Raw genomic sequence first — 24,085 nt, forward strand, 5'->3', positions numbered from 1 at the left:
TTTCACTTCCACTTACTCAAGTTTGTTCATGTCCATTCTTTAGCACACTTTAAATCTGTCACCGTTTGCTGATATCACCACAATATATCCTGTGCCTTCTAAAACATTATCACCACTTTTCAAAGCTGGCATGAAATAGCTTGCAAGGTTTTAATGTTGATTTTAAGGAATTAGAAGCATCAGCCATGTTGATTATTCAGAGCTAATCTGCAGCAAAATACACATATTCTAGCAGCTCCAGAATGCTTCCTGAGTAATTTTGAGGGTGGGCAGCTAGGATACTACAGTGTCATCAGGATTAATGTTGTCCATACTATCCATCACAAAGAACTGTAGTTAACTAAGTGCAGTATGTTAAATTCAGTCAATTAAGACAGACTGAACCGGTTGTTGTTAATGGCAAGTCTAATTCATTAAGAGTATATTTGCCAGCTTCTTATTTCTCTGAAATACAAAATTTGTGATTTACCTGGAATTTTGTTTTGCCAGTGACCAATCTGAATGTGTGTCTTCTTCTTTGAATATGGGGAGGAAAGATCAAACATGCAGGGAGCAATCTTCTTCAGTGATACTCTCATGACTTCTTCAGTTGCAGTGCATTGCAGTTTCTCAGTATTTGACCACTGCCGATCATCATGAGACAGTAATTCAGTATAGAGCCTGAGGAAGACATGACTATGTTAAAGAAATATATTTTCACAGATACACTGCAGAGTTGTCACTTTGAGTAGGCCAGTAGAAAAGATGAGGTTTGGACAAGTCCAGAACAGAACTGTTTTCATCCAAAGTGTTTATTACCCCAAGCCAATTTTACAGTTTTGTTTCTTCTTAATGTACATCTCATACTGAATTTGCTAGTATCATTTTCAAAGCCAGAACCAAAGGAAGATGATAAAGAAGAATTGCTACGTTCCACTTTTTACAGGCTATCTGTGTAAGGAATTTTATGGCGTTACTGTCTGTTGCATAGTTAGCAGTTAAAAAGATACATCAAGTCAACTCAACAAATATCCAAGACAATTGGCAATGTAAAATGATTCATGTCAAGTATGGCTACTTGGTACTTTCTATTGTTCCTGGATAAATTTCTTCTTTAGCTACATTTTTCTTTTGCTGCTCCTGGCTCCTGCAAATCAGACCCACTTTCTCTTTATGATGGCAACAGTTTCACAAGCCTTAGCAAACAACTGCAGAGCGAAGAGTTACTGGAAGTTGCTCTGAGTTCTGTTCCATTGTAGTATCCCCATGCGACCAGGAACCAAGAATTCTGTCAATTTTAATGGGTAATTTGTGGTGTTCTTGTAGTAAGATTTTATTTGCTACCAACTAACTGAAGAAAGAGATGGCACCTCACAGCTAATTCTTACTGTGGTAGACAGCAGTAACTTCATGTTCACAGGATAGGTAGGGGAATTACCTTCTGCCTCTGTTGACTTTCTTCAAACACAGGAGAAAGTGAAGTGCTAAAAACAGCTGCTACTGGTGCTGATACATTTGCTGCCAAATCTGCTCTGACCCCTACTACTCCTTCACCTACATCTATTGCATGAATTCAAAACTTGAAGTCAGTGAAGATTCTGTACATCAGTCATCAATGGCTTTGAGGTATACATTATTTTTGCAGTAACAGTAGCAACAAATCTCTATTGTTCCCCTCTGGTTTACAGTACTTGCTTGACAGAATATTTTGAGTTATTTTCTTTTTGCTAAATATACCAGGGGTTTTGCCATCCTTATCCTGTTTCATTATAACTGTTTTGTTTTATCCCAGAATTTCTTGTTTCAGTGAAATTAATACCTTTATTCATGATTCCACCTCCAAACAGAACTATGTATGTACTCATACTAGGGCTTATATTTTCATCTAAAGGCCAAAAATAAGGAAGAAAATGAAGTCATAACAAATATTGTTAATTAATTATGATCTTCTGCAGTATTTTTCCAACTCAGTATTTTTCCAGAGATGTTTGTTTACTTAACTAATGTTATTTTTCAGATGCATTACTGTCTAAGACATGTTATATCTGCTAATACCTTCTCCCATTATCTATGGTTTCCAAAACCTACCTACATGATTCAAAAAATGTTCATTTAAAACATTGACAGGTCACATGGTCACTACAGAAGGGTAGCTCACAGATTAGCTCATATCCTGCTCATAACTTCAGAATTTCTTATTTATGAGCCTAGCATGATCCCTCCAATGTTCTCCTGTATTTGTCTGGGGTGACCATGGTGCTCATTCAATGTTCATTTTTATTAATTCTCTGAAGGACTGCTCACTAACTGAACTGATGAACTGACCTAGGGCAAGCTACCCTCAGTCCTGCCCTGAAATAGGCATATTTATATAGAACAACAGAAAGATGTTTCTGTGAAAGAACTACCTTTTATGTATTGCAAAACCTGGTTTTCTGTGTTGTAAAGAATGGGAAAGAAGCTGTTTTCCTAAAAGTATTCTAAAATAGAAACGTCACCCATCTGTTATATCTCTTGCACATCCCAAAATTGTGTGTCTCGTTTCCTTCAGTGAAGGACATCCTAATGGTTGCGGGAACCTTCACTGCAGACTTTAAGCTCTTCCACATAATAATTTCTCACATTGCAAATTTATATTCATCATCTTTCAAAAGCATATGAGGTTTTTCTCTGTTTTGAATACCACATTGTCAGAGACATCAGTCAAAAATGATAGCATCAATCATGCAGCTGCAAGGCAGTCGGATGGCATCTGCCATAATGCCTTACAATGCTACAGCGATGTACCAGAATTTTGATGAATAAGGATGCTGGTTTGCTCAATAGCAATTAATCATGACATCTCTTAATGCATCATACTTTTAAAGGCATAATATAAAGCTAATAAATAGGTTAGCTTCTACTCTTCATTCAGCTGAAGTTGATGAAGATACTCAGAATGCAAATGCCAGAAGGGAGAAGATAAATCACATTATTCCAAACCTGTTATACAAATGCAATGCATTTCATTAGGATATTTTATTTTTAATATACTGCTGTTAACCATGGCAATAATCAGTATTAACTCCCAGATTCCATAAAAAGCACAACTAGTAGTGGAAAAAAGAGCACTATTTTTTTTTTCTTTTTCCTAACTAAAATTGCATCTGAGAACAGAATTTGTCCCAGTCAATGTAAAAATGGGATATATATGTTTCTGTAATTAGAAAGATATATGCAAAGATTGAGGCTCCATCCTAGCATAAACTTTAGTATTGGCTTACTTATATCAGTCAAATAGGTTCTATATTTCACTGACCATATAATCAATTTTTGAAATTCTTTGCCACAAAATATAATTAAATACCAGGATTCTAGTGTTTCCCTGTAAAATTAAGTACTTTGATGGATAAAAAATTGCTGTTATATTTACAAATATCTTTTTTTAATTAGAAATTACAGAAATCTATGAAGGATATAAAACTTTCATGCTTGCAACATTACAGGTATGCCCATGATAGCTGTATGGCATGGAATTGCCATGATACGCACAAATATGCTATTCCCAGTTTCCCAACAGAAAGCCAATTTACATAAACACTTGGCAGTATTGTGCTAAGTTTTTTCGCTTGACCTTTGAGCTATTTTTTCAGCTAGTACCTAATGGATTTTCATTATATGTATGTCAGGCATCTTCTTTACACATCTAACTATATCTTAAATGACTTTCACACACTATTGATCACGTTTCTCATCATTACCAGAGATAAAATATTAGATTAAATTAATTGTTGTTCTGAAGAAGAATTTCAATGTAGAACTATTTTATTATGAAGTATAACCAATAGAAAACAGTTTTTAAATATTCAGAAAGAACAGGAACTTCAATGTCAATAAAAAAAATGAAAATAAGAATCTCACATTGAAAGAAATTTGTACAAATAAAAATAGTAGATAGTGGCTAGCAATTTTTTTCAAGTTTTGCTGGCAACCTCAGACCCAGATGCTAAGCATTGGAAAATATTTATTCCAACAGCATCATCTAGTATTTTGGCAGACTCCATAAGCAACTTTGTTTTACAGTTCTAAAGCTGCTTCTGGGTCCATTACATGGTTAACCTGATGGGCTGACTTGTTCTGGATGCCAAATGCCAGGACCTAGAGATGCAGTGAACTGTTTGCCCATTATACTTTTATTGAAAAGCCAGACTAAAAAATCTGCTGAAAATGGTGCACTTTACTACAGCTTACCAATTAAGCTTACGACAATGAGTGACTTGTCTTAAAATAGTGCCAGAGAGCTGCCAGGAAACAGCAAAGAACAGCAAGATCCAAGGTTGGCAGAGGCAATACCAACCAGGTAACCATTCAAACAATGTCACTGGATACTTAGTAGATTCTGAAAATGTTTTTTGGTTTGGGTTTTGGCGGTTTTTTTTTCCTTCTATATGCATGGAGGTAGCTTCAGATAAACAAGAAAATGTATCAAAGAGAACAGAAAAAAATGATATCTGTACTTCTAACTTTTTAGAATAATTCTAGAGGCTAAGGGTAGACATACCAAATAATTGTGTGTTGAGTCCTTTGAAGTCAGAACATAAGCTGTAAAAGTTAAACAGCAGAAAGACATATAAAAATACTGCTCAGAATTTCCATCATTATGAAACAGAATTCCACCTGCAGGCAGTGAATTTGTGAGTAGTCTGCCTTCCAGTGAAAATGGCTTACTAGCTTATCAGTTTTTGAAAAAGTGAAAAGCAAATTAATAATTACTGGATATCCACCTTCAGGAACAGAGTTTTTCAACAATCTATCTACATCAAAATGGGATTTAAAGTAAATGTAAAATTCATATCCCAGATAACCCAGACAGTGGAAATAAGTAGGGTGCTCTATTGTGAAGGAATGCTTGATGATGTGGTGTGCAGGTTTTTCATTTGAATGTGTGTGTTTTCACAGGGACAAATTACACTTATTTTGCCCCATCACCAGCTTTCCTAAATACAATTTCTTTAAAAGAAAGTGCTCATAAAGTGTGAATTACTTATGCATTCTTAGCAATAGTATTCCCTGTGCAACTAAAACCTTCCAAGAGTCAATAAAAGTGGAAAGTGAATCCCTCAGACAGAAAAAACTATACTAGAACATATTACTATCTTATTCTGTGTCTAAATATTGTAACATTTGAGGCACTTTGTGCCATTGCAGGAAAACTGGATATTAGGTTGTCAGTATTTTCAGAATTGTGATTGAAAATGTCTGAATAGGTTGGACATGTCTGGAATTGAAGGGGGGGGGGGGAGTGGAAGAAGAGGTGTTTACACCTTGAAAAAGTCCGTTATTCTCAAAAGCTAATCTGCTATTGACACAAAAAAGAAATTAATGTATCTTAATTTGGCTGATAAATACATCAAATTCTATAATCCATGAAGTCTTAATTCAGTGTTTCAGATCAGAAGAAGAACATTTTCCCTTAATAAGTTACAGCCAGATGTTTTGATCTCAATAGTCTACTGGTCTTAAAATGATTTTTCACAAAAACTTAAAACTTAATTTGTTGATTACTGTTAAAGTAATTAACAGTTATCCAACCGTGTCTTGTAATAAGATTTCAAAAAAGATATAGTGCTGGCCACCTATTCCACATAGCTCTAAACTACTAAAGGGCTACCTATTCCTAACTGAGCATAAGGCACTGCAGCATGACACTAAAATTTTTCTCAGTTCTATTCAGATTATCAGATCATTTCCCACCACATGTTCCTTACACTGGGCATTTCCCACAGCACAGCTTTACAGTTATATTAACTTGAAGTGTTTCAGCTCGTCATTTTATGTTATGAGCCAAGCCATAAACCATAATAATCAGCAGCAAAGGTGAAAGCTGACCATCATTAATTTAGAATAAGAATTATATACAATTTAAATTATTAAAAAATATAAATAAAATAAAAATCAAGGAGTAATTTGTGACTAATAATTTATGAACTGTTTTCCTCCACCTTCATGTCTCACAGTTACATTAACCCCATGTCTGAAAAAGTACAGGCTCTGGCCAAAGCTCTTCCTGTGGTTCAGCTCTGGGATCTTTTTCTGCTAAGAGGTCCCTAACTCTAAATAATACAGCTGAGTTTATTCTTCAGTTTTTTGCTCAGCAGAAACACTGGTGTTCTTCTAGCATAAAATTCCTGTTTCACCAACTTTATATTATCATGCCACTTTTGGAGGATCTCTGTGACAAATTTAGCTGAAATTAACCGAAAAATCCAAGAGCAGAAAGTCTAAAAATACAGGCAACATGACTTTATACACTTTCCTTGGGTTAAATCATAGAATCACAGAATCATAGAATTGTTTGGGTTGGAAGGAACCTTAAAGATCTTCTAGTTCCAACCCCCCTGCCATCAGCAGGGACACTTTCTGCTAGAACAGGCTGAGAAAAACCCCATCCAACCTGGCCTCCAACACTTCCAGGGATGGGGCATTCACAACTTCCCTGGGCAACCCGTGCCATTGCCTCACCACCCTCACAGTGAAGAATTTCTTCCTTGTATCTAATCTAAATCTACTGTCTTCTGGTTTAAAGCCATTACTGCTTCCTTGTTCTGTCTTTACATGCCCTTGTAAAAGTCCCTCTCCAGTTTTCTTGTGGGCCCCCTTTAGGTACTGGCAGGCTGCTACAAGATGTCCGCCAGAGCCTTCTCTTCTCCAGGATGAACAACGCAAACGCTTTCAGCCTGTTTTCATAGGAAAGGTGCTCCAGCCCTCTGATCACTTTTGTGGCCTCCTCCTCGTTCCAACAGGTCCACACCCTTCTTGTGTTGAGGGCTCCAGAGCTAAACACAGTAGTCCAAGTGGGGTCTCACAAGAGCAGGGCACAGGGGAAGAATCACCTCCCTCAACCTGTTGGTCACACTTCTTTTGAAGCAGTCAAGGATTCAGTGACTTCTTGGTTACAAGTGCACATTGTCAGGCCATGATGAGCTTCTTGTCAACCAACACCCCTAAGTTCTTCTTCTCAGGGCTGCTCTCAATCCATTCCCTGCTCAGCCTGTATTTGTGCTTGGGATTGACCTGACCCAGGTGCAGAACCTCGCACTTGGCCTTGTTAAACATCATGAGGTTCATACAGGCCCATCTCTCAAACCCTTTAAGGTCCCTCTGGATGACATCTCTTCCCTCTAGAGTGTTGACCACACCACTCAGCTTGATGTCATTGGCAAACATGCTGAGAGTACACTCAATCCCACCGTTCATGTTGCCATTTAAGGGATGTGCAATTTTGGGGGGGAAGTGAGGAGGAGAGAGGGAGGTATTTTCAGCAACATTTGGGGCTGACTGATTGAATACTTCATGGTCAATGCCAAGTATTTATGAATATGTAGACCTTCATAAAGAAATGTGTGAAATAATCTGAAAAAAAGCCAGTGTCCTTTCAGCTCCCAGAAACTACCATAATCAGATTTATAAAAGAGTGAATTAGAAATCCAAAGGTCTCATTAATAATCCTAGTTTTGTATATTTGTGTATGCTGCTGCATATGCTTTTGTGTATCCTTGGGTAGGTCATTTCTTCCTCTGTACCACATCACATTCACCTTGTCTTTCACACAGACTGTAGGGGGGTTGCATGATGGCAGTCCTTGGTATGCTTTTTGTTCGGTATCTCATGTTTTAGGAAAGAACCAAACTTGAATTAGAAACTTGATATATTTGGAATCTTCAAACTTTGAATTCAGAGAAAATACTCAAAATAGATAAATAAGATGCTTGGATAACTGCTTTAGCAGCTGCAGTATCTTTGTGGAACTGGAGGGCAAGGGAAGCAAGGGTTACAGTGAGGGAAATTTCCATAACATGTCTCAGAGCATGTACCACAACAGATGGTCCTAATGGAGGAAAGTTGTAGGTAAAGAGGCAACAAGTCTCTTGGCTGCCCCAAGCTAAATCCAGGTTGTACTTTGTGTCTTTTTATAGTTGCTTCAAGTCCATGTTTTGCCAGACACATAATGTTTGCATTCACACAGCCCCAGTATACATACCTTTTTCAATTCAAGACTATTTATGAAATAAGATCATAAACTTAATTCTACCCAGATAAAATGCACGAGGTACATATCTCCTTTCACTGTTCCAGGGCTGCACATTTATGAGGCAGCAGTGACATTACGTTGGAACTTTACCATATTCTAAAGGATTTTACAAAAATAAAAAGTTCAAAAGTCATGTAAATTGCAGATTTCATGACACTCTCGTCTTAATCCTGTTAAAGCATTTCATTATTGCACCCCTGTAATTCTGAAGAATATGAGATTTTCCCCTTTTGTCTTTATTTTATGCCAAGAGAATTTTGAACAGTGGAGCACAGTGGCATACATAGCTCCTTAGAATTGCTCCTTTGGAGTTTATTATTCAAGTGAATGAGTAAATACATTGCCTCTGAAGATTACAGAGTTTTGTTAAATCCTGGGTTTTGTGTGGTGTCCATTCCCCTCCCCCCCCCCCACCCCCCCACCCCGTTTGATTTATAATGTATAAAAGTATAAAGACATTGAATTGTTTCCTTCATGAGAAATGTCAGTGATACAAAAAACTGTAACTCATGAAAGCTTTGGTGTGCTAAGCATGAAAAAAATGAGTAAGATATTAAATCATCACTGCAAAAGAAATTCAGCACATGCAGAGGGCTGATGTTGGATCCATGCATCAGTTCACTCTAAGCATCATTTTGAGGGCCTGTGCAGGATGACAGCTTTACCAAAATTCCACTCACATGGGGAGAAAAGCAGCCCATACATGCCAGGGGCAAGTGAGCCTGTCCTTCCTCAATCCTAGCTGCTACATATCTGTAAACTGGATGTGTGATCTTATCTGGGCTATTTTTTATAGTCAGTAGGGTATGATGGATAGCCACAGAGCACTGACCTACATAAACATTTTAAAAATTCTGGTGACTAGATACTGGGAATTTTATTTCTCAATTAAGTATAGAGCCTGTGTAGACCTAAGTTTTCCCTAACTGGTTAGGGGAGTCTTATCAGACTTTTTGTCCTGATGGATTTTGCTTGCCCCTTGAACAAATGTAAGTTTAAAAATATACTTCAAAACTATGCAAAAAGTTCACAGGGAATGAATAATAGTTATAGTTCAAATAGGTATTTATTTCATGTGGGGGGTTTTGTGTATGCTTAGATTAACGAAATAGTTCTTGCAGGTTTCACTTACTGATTTTTCTTTTCAATTATGCAGCTTTGATTTTATATTGGTAACATGACTATCATATGACAAATCAATAAGTAGAACTGCAGAACTTTCAGTTTTGAGGAAACCCAGCAGTGACGTCATACAGGAGTTATGTTTTTACTTTACTTGACAGTAATAATCTTACAGAAAATTGACTTTTGAATGTAACTTTGCATAATTTATACTATTCATTGCTACTTAATAATAATGTGCACAGTCATTCTCAGTCTTCACCTGCAGAAAGTCATCTAATCTTGGCACAAGTGCCCAAGATAGCTGGAGAATACTATTACCACAATGAAACGTTAAGGGGAATAATTGTAGTATAAAACATATAATCTCCTCTTCAGTCCTATAGAGATTTCTAATACAAAAATTGTAGAGTTGCTTTATCTTCTTTTTACGTTACAGACCATTCCTCAAAATAACAGTAACTGAAGACATAAGGCATCTCATATAACTGGAGTTAGGAAGTGGTTGAATGTCTATGGAGTCAAAGACATTATAAAAGTCACCTAGTCCCTAGAAATTTTCACAGTCTGTCCAGAAACTGATATAAATTATATTCTGAATGAATCACAGAAGTGGAGAATATTTAAAAACTAATAAACAATTTTATGTTAGAAAAAATCATATTTTCATGGTGTTTTGATGAATAATTGGGCATCTTTGGACTTGACCTCACAGCTAAATTTTAGACACAGCGAAAGAGGTTTAATGATCATAACAGCAAATTAAGAACTTACAAAGAATGGAATACATTTTAAAATATTGTAATTCTCTGAAAACTAGAGAAAAATCTCTGGTTTTGGGGTGGGAGAAAATACTTACTATTTGGTGTGCCACTATTGTGGCAGGAAAGAATATCGTCATTAGGGTGTGCAGCTGTTTACATAAACTTTGTGCATTATAGACCACAGCTACTTGTATACCAACTATGATTGTGGATTTCAATTATGATATCACACTCTACCATAAAGCAGTAATAAGAATAATTGGGGTAGTGCAGGAGTAAAATGCTGGTGGAAAACTTGTCTTTGTACAGCACCTGATGTTCTCATAATGTATTTTGAGTTTTAGTTAAAATATTTTCATGGTATATTGGGGGGGGGGGGGGGAAGGAATCATGTTTCTTCTGCAAGGAAATGTCTTCATAAATAGCAGTGCATTTGTAGTATTACTTTTCATCTGTGCATGGTAACCATATGGCTATTCTCTGTTGGAAACAAGTCACTGGAAATGAAAACTCATGCTGTTCAGTCCCAAATTAATCAGAAAAAGTGAGTGTAATTGCGGAATAGAACAGCCTACCAAGGGAGGTAATCAGAGAAGTCACCATGGCTGAAGACACTCAGGACACGAGTGGTAATAATACCATTGAGTGATCCTGTAAACACAAGGAGACACGGTGGCTGACTCTCTCACAGTGGTAATGCTACTGCCATTAACACAGCTGAAATATTTCTCTACTTTGTGTTTGGTTTTTTTAATCTATATGAAATTATTTAGTCTACATTTTTACTTAGAATAAATTTCTAAAACTTATACTCCTGATACAACATCTCAGCTGAGAGGAGATGAGAAGGAAGCGAAGTCTTACTTCCAATTTTCCGTCCAGACTTTTTACTTGTTCAGTTCATAGCCAAATATGGAAATATTTTTTTTGCCAGTGTCCAGATACCTGGTAGCAAAATTGTGTCCTTCAGGTTAAAATTAATCTAGAAAACTAGCTGTGATATAAATATCATTGTTGTAAATGTCTGGAGGTAATATAAGTGTCATCCACCTGGGCTGTACTTCCCAATTTTTTACATCCTCTGAGATCACCAGGAGTGATCCTGAGATCCAGCAAGGGAGTTATGAGCTACATCATCTCCTAAAGGATAGAGCCTGCCAGGGTGTTTCTGGAGAAATGCTTCCTCAAAGCTTCTCACCATCACAAGGTCCTATTTTTCCTCTGGGTTCATAAACCTTTCAATATTTTCCTTCATCTTCCACTTCTGTTCACAAAAAAACATGTTTGAAGGAAGCCTGATTTTTAATTCCTAGATGAATAACAAACCATACTTAATTGTTATTTCACATCATCATTCTCCCCTCTTTTTTGATTCCACCAAAGACTTCAGCACTACATGTTCCCATGTCCTCATTATCTATCCAGAGAGACTGTCTTCATTAGGAAACGGGTCCTTCTGTCACAACTCAAAATCACTGTGGATAAGTAAACAGCTGAATAAAATTCAAAGAAAATGTACAGCACCATACATTAATATTCTATGCATGATGACATTTACTAGCAACAATCACATTTCAAGCTCAACCTTTCATTTATCTACTCATACGAATATACAAGTATATTCACACAAATATTCACATATAACTATATTCTCAATCTTTTCCTCTAATTACTGAAATAATATACAAGAACATAAAGATGCTAAAAGACAGTTTTCAAAACAGTGGCTGTGTTGTAGAATTTTTATAGTATCAATTTAAATGAAATTTTATTTTCAATTCTTTTCTAGTTCAGGTTTTTTGATTTACATTCTTTAACCATATCATAGCTTAAGCATAACTTTGATGATTTACCCTTCTGAAATGGCACAGAGGGTAGAGGGAAGACATCCGTAAGTTTCAGCAAAACTTGTAAGTGTATTAGAAATATTGTGATTGACATTTATTTTCCATAATGGAACTCTAAGGTCAAGTGAAGAAAAAGCAGAAAGAAATAGCAACTAGGTTTGACAGAAACTTTTACAGATAAATACTACATGCATGCTTGCATACTATAAGGTATGTATCATGCAGGCTTTTTTTTTTTTTTTTTTCTGAAGACTGTCATTAAGAACTAATTATTTGCTTTAAACTTCTAATTAATGAATATGACATATTCATTTCTGTCAGTGATGCGAATATCTTTTGGGTCACTGCACCTTCTGTTTTTTCTTAAAAGCAGCCACTACTCATTTTTCCTCAGTGATTCATTCCCAGATGAATAGTCTCAGCTGAAAGGTCTTGTGCACTTGTTCACAGAGAGAGAAGGCTGGAGCTGCTAAACAAAAATATCATACGCACCAGTAATTGTCCATTAGGCTGGACCATAATCTTTTACAATTAAAAATGTGTAATGGTGAGGATTGGAGAAATGAGCAGAAAGTGATTGTTAGAAGGTAGTTTTCTAATCCTTTCTCTGATAATGATTTGTTAGGAAGCTCTCATCAAGTCATTTCACTTTTCTGTTCTTGCTTCTCTATCTGGAGAGCTGCAAAAATAACCCTTGCACATTCTCAGAGATGTCCAATACATATGTTAGATAATAAGTCTATGAAGTTTACATTGAATACATAAAGATATGGTGAAAAAGCAAAATGCATTTGACTTGTTCTGTGTTTTCAAAGTAAAGCAAACAAATGTTTCTGTTTCTGGCGCACATAATATCTGTTGCCTATTTCCTTTCAGAACCAGATTACAACAGGCATGATCTGGGGACTTGGTGGTATTGTACAGATCCATACATTTTTTGAATTACATTCTCAGCACCAAAGTTGCTCAGCCTGCATGACAGAGTACAGCATTAGATAATCAACTCTACTTTTCCCCAAAAGTACGTGGAGATTTAGTAGCATGACTCCCATTGGCATGAATGGAATTTGTATAGCTAAATCATAGTGCACTGGTTCAATACATACTCCTTACATACTCCAAAGTCACAACAGTATTTGTCACGTGGACAATAGAAAATGGATGGCAAATAAAATTTTCTCAATAATGATTAGTTCTTTGTTCAATAAACATATTGTTCCATTTAGAGAATTTAGGACTGAGCTTTCAGCTGCAGTAGGGAAGCACTTAACACAACTAAGAAACAAGCAAAGGCTTAACAGTGTAATGGAACATTGTCTTGGGTGCACTTTGCACAGTGAGGTTTTGTGACACGTCATTTCCAGAAAACTCAGGGTGACATTCATATGACTTAATGTTATCCATCTCAAAGCTGAGTTTCTGGATGCAGTCAGCAACAAAGCCCACTTCATAATCTGATACAGGACAGCTGTGTCCAAGACAGATTAATTTCACAGTTCTTAGTGGGAAGATTCCTTTTCTTGATGCACATGTACAGACATCAAAAATAGAGCCTAGAAGACTGTAGCACATACCATCCTCCTGAAATGAATCTCCCCTTTCTTGTGCATACAATATAGCAAGACCGAGAACAACCTTTGAGTTTTCCACCAACTATGTGGTTGCTCACAGCTCAATACCTACGTATGTCTGTGACTTAAGGTTGTAAAACAGTTCTGAAATCAGCACTAGGAGTAAGTTTATTTTTTCCTGAGAAAATGCATAGACACAAGGGAGTACATGATGCCTCTTCATTGTCAGAAGAGAAGGAGGCAGCAACCGTCTTGCTTTTCAGAAGGCAATACATGCTCGTGCATCTATACAGATACCTGCATTGATTACACGTTTTGCTTGCCCTCTTTTGGAAGATGCTATTTGTTGTGGAATTATAAAAGAAACTTGTCTCAGAAAATATCTTACTGAAAGCAGCAGAATTATTTTAAATGCTCCTACTCGTGCTTGCCTGCTTAAATCTGAGCACATCTAAAGTTAACTATTTATAGTCAATATTTAAAGACATATAGATAACCTGATTTTTCCTGGTGCTGTGAATCCAGTTAAAAAACCAGTCATTCTGGTATCTAACTATAGAACTTTGCTATAAAATTTTAAAGTTGATAGATATGGTCTTGTGGATCCTTTTTAGTGCTTTATACATCAACAAGAAATGCAACAGTGAAACACAGAGCACAACCAACTGTACATCCAGAGCATCAGGAATGAAAGAGCTTTCCTCAGACCTTTCAGCACGCACCAGTATACTTTTCTTTTCTACATACCGTATACAATGAAACTGCCTCAAACTTGTACAAGCTGTTCTGTAATAACTTGTTCTGGACCAGTCAGTGAATACACTGCTCTCCACTTCTACTGGGAGTCATGTTTTGTGAGGTTTCCCTGAAAAAAGGACAGTTTCAAATCTACCATAGCTGAAAATTGTACTTGAGAGAAAAGTAGATCTCCTCTGATCCATTCAAATGTATTATTTAAAGATCAAATGTGTACACTGTACTTCAGTCCAAATGTAGGGAGATTTAAAAGAAAAAAGAAAAACCTTTCACACCTTTGCTGCAGTACACTGGGACATTTTCATTTATTTCTATCCTACAATAGCTTTGTTGATAGTTGTACCACAGAGACTCAGTAATAAACCTTCAAACTGTCTTGTCTTTGCTCTTTCATGTTGTATTCTAAAGTCTTTATGATAAGGGTAAATTCTTCTGCAGGTTTGAGCTGAAGAACTGAAATCTCTATCAATTCATCACAAATTTTATGTCTTATTACTACAAAAATAGTCTCACTGTATGCAGAAACCACAATTGGACACTAATGTACTGAAATTTAAGCTACAGTTGTTCACACAAACAGATATTAATATAAAAAATAATAGGAAAAAATAGTTTTCAAATTCAGCTCCATGTCGTCTTTATTTTAAGGTCAAACGTATGAAGTCATACAAAACATATGAAGTCACTACAAAAGTCTGAAATGATGACACATGCTTCAGTAACAGTGTCAGTGAAAACGAATTCTTATTCTGGACACAGTTGACTGATTTACAGAGTGTTGTTTTCTTCCACAAAAGCAGGAAAATTATTACAGAATCATAGAATTGTTTGGGTTGGAAGGAACCTTAAAGATCTTCTAGTTCCAACCCCCCTGCCATCAGCAGGGACACTTTCTGCTAGAACAGGCTGAGAAAAACCCCATCCAACCTGGCCTCCAACACTTCCAGGGATGGGGCATTCACAACTTCCCTGGGCAACCCGTGCCATTGCCTCACCACCCTCACAGTGAAGAATTTCTTCCTTGTATCTAATCTAAATCTACTGTCTTCTGGTTTAAAGCCATTACTGCTTCCTTGTTCTGTCTTTACATGCCCTTGTAAAAGTCCCTCTCCAGTTTTCTTGTGGGCCCCCTTTAGGTACTGGCAGGCTGCTACAAGATGTCCGCCAGAGCCTTCTCTTCTCCAGGATGAACAACGCAAACGCTTTCAGCCTGTTTTCATAGGAAAGGTGCTCCAGCCCTCTGATCACTTTTGTGGCCCTCCTCTGGACTCGTTCCACATCCTTCTTGTGTTGAGGGCTTCAGAGCTAAACGCAGTAGTCCAAGTGGGGTCTCACAAGAGCAGGGCACAGGGGAAGAATCACCTCCCTCAACCTGTTGGTCACACTTCTTTTGACGCAGCCAAGGATTCAGTTGCTTTCTGGGCTGCACGTTCACATTGTCTGCCACTGGTCTCCACTTGGACATCAAGCTGTTGACCACAATTCTTTGAGTGTGACCATCTAGCCAGTTCCTTATCTACTGTGGTCCATTATGGTCCATCCATATAACACATCTCTCCACTTTGGAGACAAGGATGTTGTGTGGGACAGTATGAAATGCTTTACACAAGTCCAGGTAGATGACATTTGTTGCTCTTACATTATCCACCAGCACTGTAACCCAGTTGTCAGGCCACTAAGATTTTCAGGCATGATTTTCCATTAGTGAAGACATGTTGGTTGTAACCAATCACCCTGTGATTTCCAATGTGCCTTAGAAGTTTCCAGGATGACTAGCTCCATGGTCTTGCCAGGCACAGATATAAAACTGACCAGCCTGTAGTTCTGTGGGTCTTCCTTTAATCCTGTTTTAAAAATGGGGAATACACTTCCACTTTTCCAGCATGTGGGTTCTTCAGCAGATTGTCCTGACTACTTAATTGTGGTGGATAGTGGCTCAGTCACTTCATCCACCAGTTCCCTCAGGACCCTGTGGATGCATCTCATCAGGTCTCATGGATTTATGCACCTTTAGCTTCCGCAGGTGGTCTCAAACCTGATTTTATCCTATAGTGGGAAGTTATCCATTACCCCAGTCCCTGCCTTTGCCTTCCACAACTTGGGTGGTGTGGCTGGAGAACTTGCTGATGAAAAAATTCCCTGAGTATCTCAGCCTTTTCCATGTCCTAGGTAACCAGGTCTCCTGTTTCCTTCCAGAGAGGGCCCACAATATCCCTAGTCCCCCTTTTGTCACTAATGCATCTATAGGAGCCTGTCTTGTTGCCTTTGACAACCCTAGCCAGATTTAGTTCTACCAGTGCTTTAGCTTTCCTAACCTGAACCCAGGCTGCACAGACTGTTTATCTGTATTCTCCCAGGCTACCTGCTCTTGCTTCCACCCTCTGTAGGCTTCCTTTTTGTGTTGCAGTTTTTCCAGGAGCAACTTGTTCATCCATGCAAGCTTCCTGGTGTTTTTGCCCAGCTTGCTCTTTGTGGGGATGCATTGCTCCTGAGCTTGGAGGAGGTGGTCCTTGAAGATCAACCAACTTTCTTGGTTCCCTCTTCCCTCCAAGGCTCTATCCCATGGTGCTCTACTAAGCAGATCCCTGAAGAGTCTGAACTTAGCTCTCCTGAAGTCCAGGGCAGTGACCTTGCTGTCCACCCTCCTCGCTGCCCTAAGGATCTCTGCAGCCAAGGCTGCCCTTGAATTTCACATTCCCTACCAGGCCCTCCTTGTTGGTGAGAACAAGGTCCAGCATGGCACTTCTCATTGGCTCCTCTATCACTTGCAGAAGGAATTTATTGTCAATACATTCCAAGAACCTCCTGTATCGCTTATGCCTTGCTGGGTTGTCCCTGCAACAGATGTCAGGATGGTTGAAGTTCCCCATGAGGACCAGGGCTTGTGAATGTGAGGCTACCTCTATATGTCTACAGAAGGCCTCATCCACTCAGTCTTTCTGGTTGGGCAGCCTGGACAAGACCCCCACTATTATGTTATCCATCCTTGCCCTTCCTTTAATCCTGACCCATAAGCTCTCAGTTGGCTCCTCATCCACTCCCAGGTGGAGCTCCATGCACTCCAGCTGGTTGCTGACATACAAGACAACACCCCTTTCTCTTCTCCCCTGGTCATTCTTATTAAAAAGCCTGTATCTTTCCATTCCAGCACTCCAGTCATAGGAACCATCCCACCACATCTCTGTGATACCAGTAAGATCATAATTCTGTGGGCAAGTGCACACCTCTAACTCATCTTGTTTATTCCCCATGCTACGGGCATTTGTGTAGAGGTATCGAAGCTGGGCCCCCAGTGAATCTGACTTACTGGCTGAAGTAGCTGGAATTCCTTTGTACTTCTTTTCAGGTGTTCTTCTGCTGACGTGCAATCCCTGTTCAGGCTCTGGGTATCATGCTGACACTGGCATCAAACTGGTACAAGAGGATGGACTGAGATTCCCCTCCACTGGCAACTTCAGTTTAAAGCCCTCTTTACCAGGTTGGCAAGCCTCTGACCAAAGATGATTTTCACCTCCTCTGACACATGGACCCCATCAGCCCCCATCTGACCAGGTTCCCTAAAGTGATCCCATGGTCTAAGCAGTCAAACCCCTGGCTGAGCATTGTTTAGCTCACCAGGAAGCAAAGACATTTCTTAGTGTCATTGCAAATGAAATTATTTAGCAGCTTGTACATGAAGAGCCTAGTGTATATCAAAATACTCCCACAGGCTGTTGAAAATGTAAGACCTTAATGTCCTTGGCCTGCTTATGACTTACAGGAGGCATAAATATGGCTTGCGGATTAGGTACAGGTAAAGATACGCACATGCATAGCATGTGCAAATCTTGCATTGTTGATTAGACAGCATCACTGAATTTACAACAAAAACTTCAAGGTCACATTTGTCTGCAAAAGAAAGGATTAAAATAGACAGTCCCTACTGACTATCCCCCAAGATATACAGTATGTCTGTGATTCATGACACTTGAGTAACCACATGTAAAAACTATGATCATATCAAGTCCAGGGTTTACTTCATGCTTAAGTCACTGAGGCAAATACTGCCCAGAAAGCAACTTATTAATAAACTGGTATTTCTAATGTCATTTACTTTCCCTTCTTTGATGGAGTTGAACTCTATATCGCTAACCATAGGAAGAAGGGGAAGCTTCCACAATCTACCTATCAGTCAGTGTAGTCCTTCTTTAAGTTATCCTTTCCAGTCTCCATGCACGCCACAGACTTTGCATGTATGTAGAACTTTTATGAAGGAAAAAGGTTTAAAAATTATGCTGAAGTTAATAAATACTTCTTAACTTGCATATAGCTTGTAGGTTATAATGCAAGTCAGTGGAATTTCTCTCTAGCACTGTCAAGTGAGAGTTTTTTACAAAGAAAAATAACAAAGATCTCCAGTTGATTTAGCATATTTTGGTATCAGAGAGTAGCTTAGATCCATCATTGCATTTTGGGTCTATCTTTTCTTTGAACAATAAAGATGATGATCAAAAAATTTATTTGCCAAAATAAACTAAAGAATGTTTTTCTGTGATAAGAAGGATTCACTTTGTTAAAAAACAATACTTCTCTAATTTTAGAGTTAAAGGTTGCATATGATAGTCTTTTAAAATCATTGTAATTAATCTAGTATGTTTTTTACTTGATATTTTCTTTTTGTTTATGGTATTGAATTACTTTGGTCCAGGAGAGACAGTTATGCATGAACAACTATTCTATGATGAATTATATACCTTAAAGTAAAGCATCTTTCTTGAATAGCAGCAATACAATACAATGATTTATAGTCCTTCTCAGGGAAATAAAAGTGCAAAGATTAATGACGGGGGTTTGAGTTCAACAAAATTTAAAACATATTTGGATGGTTCCTCATATAAATTCAACCTTAGAAAGTTACGTGAGATTTTCCACAAGAACAAAACCCAATGTTAGCTATGCTATGGTGGTACATTTTTTTAAGTTGCCTTGTATCCAGTTTCCACTTTATTCTTACTGAGGTCAGTAATGATAAACAAACAAAATAAAAAATAAAAAATAATAATAAAAAAACCCAACAACAACAACAAAAAAAACCCCACAAACAAAAAAAACCCAAAACACAAAAAAACTCAGCCCAAACAAACAAATAAAATTTAAAAAAAAAAACAGACACACTAAAAAAAAACCCAGAAAACCCCAAAAAATTAAACAACAAACAAAAACCCCCAATAAACCACTAAGAGATGGTAGGAACACGTTTTAAGAAAATACTTTCTTTTAACTAACTTTAATACTCTTCATTTAAAAATGCATTAGGAACGACACAGATTCTCTGATGGACAAACATGGACACATTCAGTACTCCCAGTGAATGCATCTAATCTAAATCAAAGACAGCATGGTAAAGGCAGAAGGAAAAAAAAGCAATATATGTGCTTCAGTAAACACCTCTGCAAAGCATCTGTCAAGATGACAAGCACACTGATCTAGATAGACTAGCATATCATGATGAACATAAAAACAAAAAGAAGTTGAACTGACAAAAAGTCCTGGAAATACCTGAGAGTAGAGAAGAAGAAGGTAGCCTAAAGTTAAGATGTTCATCAAATGCTCAGAACTGAAGTCATGCCAGGTTTCATATGTAATCATGGATTAGGACTTAATGTCACTTTGCTTTCAAACATCATATATTTACAGTCTCTCAGTTCTGGATTTTTAATTTGTTTTGGTTTTAATGAGCCTTAGCTTCTTTTTGCTTATGATTCCGTGACTGCACTGTAGCATATGGGTTCACAACCTAAATTTAAACAAGCTAGTTCAGGTTATTAATTGTCTAATCTGGGTGCAGCTATTGTTCTTTGGACAGCCACACAGTTCTGCCAGGAACCCCTTTGGGGAGGTATGATTCTAGGCTATGATCTGATGGCTTCTCCTGAGTATGTCAAAAAATCTTAAAAAGAAAATCTCCTCCAACTCTCGTGCAAAACACTGCTCTGGGCCACCTACATGTTGCAAAAGAGCTTAATCTGTAGCACAGATGCAATCTTCTGTTTTCACATTCTCTCTTGTTTTATCATACTGTGTATGAAAGCATTACTATTGGTTTCCTTTTTGGACAGTGACTATCAGAATAGGTAAGGTACGTAGGTTTATTTAAAAAATAAATAATGCCAAAGGAAGTATGGAAAGAGTAGGAGAGGAGAAAAAGACAGTAGGGAAAACTGCACCAACTGACCAACAAAAATAACTAAAAACTTGGAACTATTAAAGATATTAAAGACATTAGAAATTCCATGTTTTCAAGTTTAAAAGTTCATTTTTTCTTGAGGTTTAGTAATTTTAAAAAATTGTAGAATCATAAAATTGCTTGAATTTGAAGGGACCTTTAAAGATCACCTATTCCAAGACCCTGGCCACGGCCAGGAATATCCCTCACTAGGTTAAATAGCTCAAAGACCCATCTAACTTGAGTTTGGACACTGCCAGAGACTGGGAATCCACAGCTTCTCTGAGCAACCTGTCACAGTGTCTCACCACCCTCATCACAAAAACTCCTTTAGTTTAAAATCATTACTCCTTCTCTTGTTACTGCAGACCTTGGTCAAAAGTGTCTCTCCATCTTTCTTATAAGCCCACATTATATGCTGAAAAGCTGCAAAAAGATCTCCCTAGAGCCTTCTTTCCTCCAGGCTGAACAACCCCAGCTATCTCAACCTGTCTTTACAGAAGAGATGTTCCAGCCCTCTGATCATTTTAATGGCCCTCCTCAGGACCCGCTGAAACAGCTCCATGTCGTTCTTGTGTTGCAGACTCCAGAGGTGGACACTACTTCAGGTGGGGTCTCATGAAAGCATAGAGGAAGAAAATCATCTTTGTTGGCCTGCTGGCCATGCTTCTTTCGGGGCTGCAAGTGCACAATACCAGCTCATACCCTGTTTTTCATCTCCCAATATCCTAAGTATCTGCAGAACTACTCTCAATCTGTTCATCCACTCCTCTGCACTGATAGCAAGGATTGCCTTGACACAGGTGCAGGAGCTCGCACTTGGCCTTGTTCAACTTCATGATGTTAATGCTGACCCAGCGGCAGAAAAAAAAGTAAAAATGCTGTCTTTTAGAATTTAGGGCCTTTAAGATAGCACACTGTCCAAGAACAGTAAATTCTAACTCAGTGCCAATGAGGTCTGCAGGTATCAACAGAAGCAAAAAATAAAACCTAAAAAAATTAACAGGTTTCAAAATTACTAGAAGAATTATGTTCTTGAAATAATGAAATAGTACATCAACTATAAGGAAGAAGTATGTGTGTGTGCATATGTATGTGTGTGTCTGCATGTGTACATGAGTACAAATATCAATGTATAACTCCTGTGTATGGATATGTTTTATATACGCATCTGTGGAGGGCTGACCTTGGCTGGATGTCAGGTGCCCACCAAGCAGCTCTATCACTTCCCTCCTCAGCAGAATAGATGGGAGAGAAAATAAGATTAGAAAAACCTTGTGGGTCAAGATAAAGGCAGATTAAGACGCAACAGCAGAAAGTTGTGCATGCAGAAGCAAAGGAAAACAACAGATGTTATTCTCTACTTCCCACCAGCAGGTGATGTTCGGCCACTTCACAGGAAACGGGGCTTCAGTAGGTGTAGTGGTTCCTTCAGAAGACAAATATTGTACACAACAAATGCCCCTTTTTTCTCCTCCTTTCTCTTAGCTTTGCTGTCTGAGCAGACATCATACGATATGGAATATCCTGTTGGTCACTTTGGGTCAGCTGTCCTGGCTGTGTCCCTTACCAAAATCTTGCCCACCCCCAGCCTGATGGTGAGGCAGGGGGCAATGTTGGAGAGACAGCCTTGGTGCTGGGCGAGTGCTGCTCAGCACCTTTCTAGCTACCAATACAAGCACAGCACTATGAGGGCTACTACGTGGCTCAGCCAGACCCAATACAGAGTCTCTGCAGATATATGCAGCCATATGTGTTCTTACATTGAATGGGATTCCTAGATTCATTCATAGACTAATACCAGACCTATTTTACAGGTCCACAGGCAGAAATCTCATAGTTTGGATTTAAGACCTGGAACTTTACAGCAACAGACAGTAGCAACCCTTCCTTTTTTTTAATGTACATCATCTCAGTAGTACGGCTGCAGCCTTCATTTCTCATCGGACCCTAAAGGTGAGTAAAACCTGAATTATGTTCCATGTCTGTCTCACAGCAATTCATCCTTGACCAAAGACAGGTCTGCAGATGTGTTTTAGTTCTGTGTGGGCTCTGACAACTTCCAGATTGACCAAGAGTAACCTGTCTTTCAATCATTTCTAGCAGGACTTGCCCAAATGACCTTGCCCCAGTAATCAGGGGTTACCTACACACAAAAAAAATTTCACCTGTGGACTCTAGCTAATAAAACCTTGTACAGTCAGATGGATTTGCTTGTCTGTAAATCTTTCCTTAGATTTGGTAATCTCCTAGTGAAGCAGACAGTCCCTAGACTGATGTAATGGTATACAGGCTGGCTTATCAGTTTATAATAATATCCTAGCCATGTGCTTGTTTGGTTGCACTTCACATCTTAAATGTTTTATAGTGGATAACAGTAAATTTCTTCTGTTGGCATGTTAAAAAAAATTGCAAGATTTCTATAAGAAGAAGCCAGCTCTAATACATCTCCCTCTAAGTACAGAAGCCATGAACATGTGAGTGCTGCTCCTGGCTGAAGGAACTGCTTCATCTATAGGCAGACATCGCTAGCCTTCCTTAGCAGAGGAGCATTCTCAGGCTAAGGACATAGTAGACAAGAGAAGGTGCAGGGCAGAAGCAGCCTGGAGAGAGCCTTAGACAGGTCAAGGGAAGTATCAAGGTCAGGCCCACAGACAGTAAATTGTAAGCATAAGGCAGAACAAAAACTGCCCTATTGACATATGTGTGATTAGTCTAGTGAGGAGACTAGGGGACATGACAGTATAGGAAAAAATCATGGAGAACTTCCCTTCAGGAAGGACTGTCAGGTGGATCCTTGCTTTTACATATTATGAATTTTCTGAAGCAGCACTTTAAGCGTGTTTTGGAGGAAGCTGGTGTATCTGCATGATAGAAGGTTTCCTGAAGCAGGACATAGAGAGGATACTGTATACTGGGGGATTTTTGCACATGGGGAAGCAGGTTACTGACTTGGAAAAGAAATTTAGCATCAGATAAACACACTGGACAGCCACATGGCTGCATGCTATTTTGGAAACAGCAGAGGGAATGGTTTTGCAGAGGGAAAAAAATAAGAAAATAAGAGGGAAAGGTTAAGCCATGGCACTTGGCTTCATATATACAGTGTTTTGGAAAGGGGGATGACATTGCTACATGTGTAGCTTTGTCTTTGATCCTTTTTCCCCAGGAACCTTCCCAGACTGTTGAAATTCTCATCTTGTGACCAATCTAGTGCTATCAGTGGGTTTAGAAACATGCAAAACAGCAAATAAATGTTTGGCATGAAATCAGCAATGACATTGTCATGTTCTTTGCTTGCCACTAAGCAGCTTACACAGGCCCTGCAGCTTACCGGCGCTGCTTACCTCCTGGAACAAACTAGACACCAAAAAAAAACTTTAAATGACCAGTCTCTAGCTCCACCTGCTTCTGTTTGCAACCTACAGTTTCTAAATCTCACAGGCACAAGCCAGTATCAGTACTCCAGCAAGGTCAAAAATTTGGATGCTGATACATAAGAGATCAGATTTCTTGCATCAGGTGGTTTTACATGATGCAGGCAAGAGAGGTTACCACTTAGAGTTTAAAAAAGCCTGCTTTGTTATTCTGCAGAGCTTGCTGGGACTGCCAGCTTGCTTCAGTTAACTCCAGTTTTGATAATGTGTGGGCAGGCCTGGTGAACACTGGGACACTTTAAAATGGGTGCAAGAAGCCAATTTTGACTCACTCACACTGCAGGAATCTTCAAGAATAAGCTCACCAGCTAGTGAAGACAAGCACTGACCACA

This window comes from Falco peregrinus, chromosome Z (genome assembly GCF_023634155.1).
Source record: "Falco peregrinus isolate bFalPer1 chromosome Z, bFalPer1.pri, whole genome shotgun sequence".
Taxonomy (NCBI): Eukaryota; Metazoa; Chordata; class Aves; order Falconiformes; family Falconidae; genus Falco; species Falco peregrinus.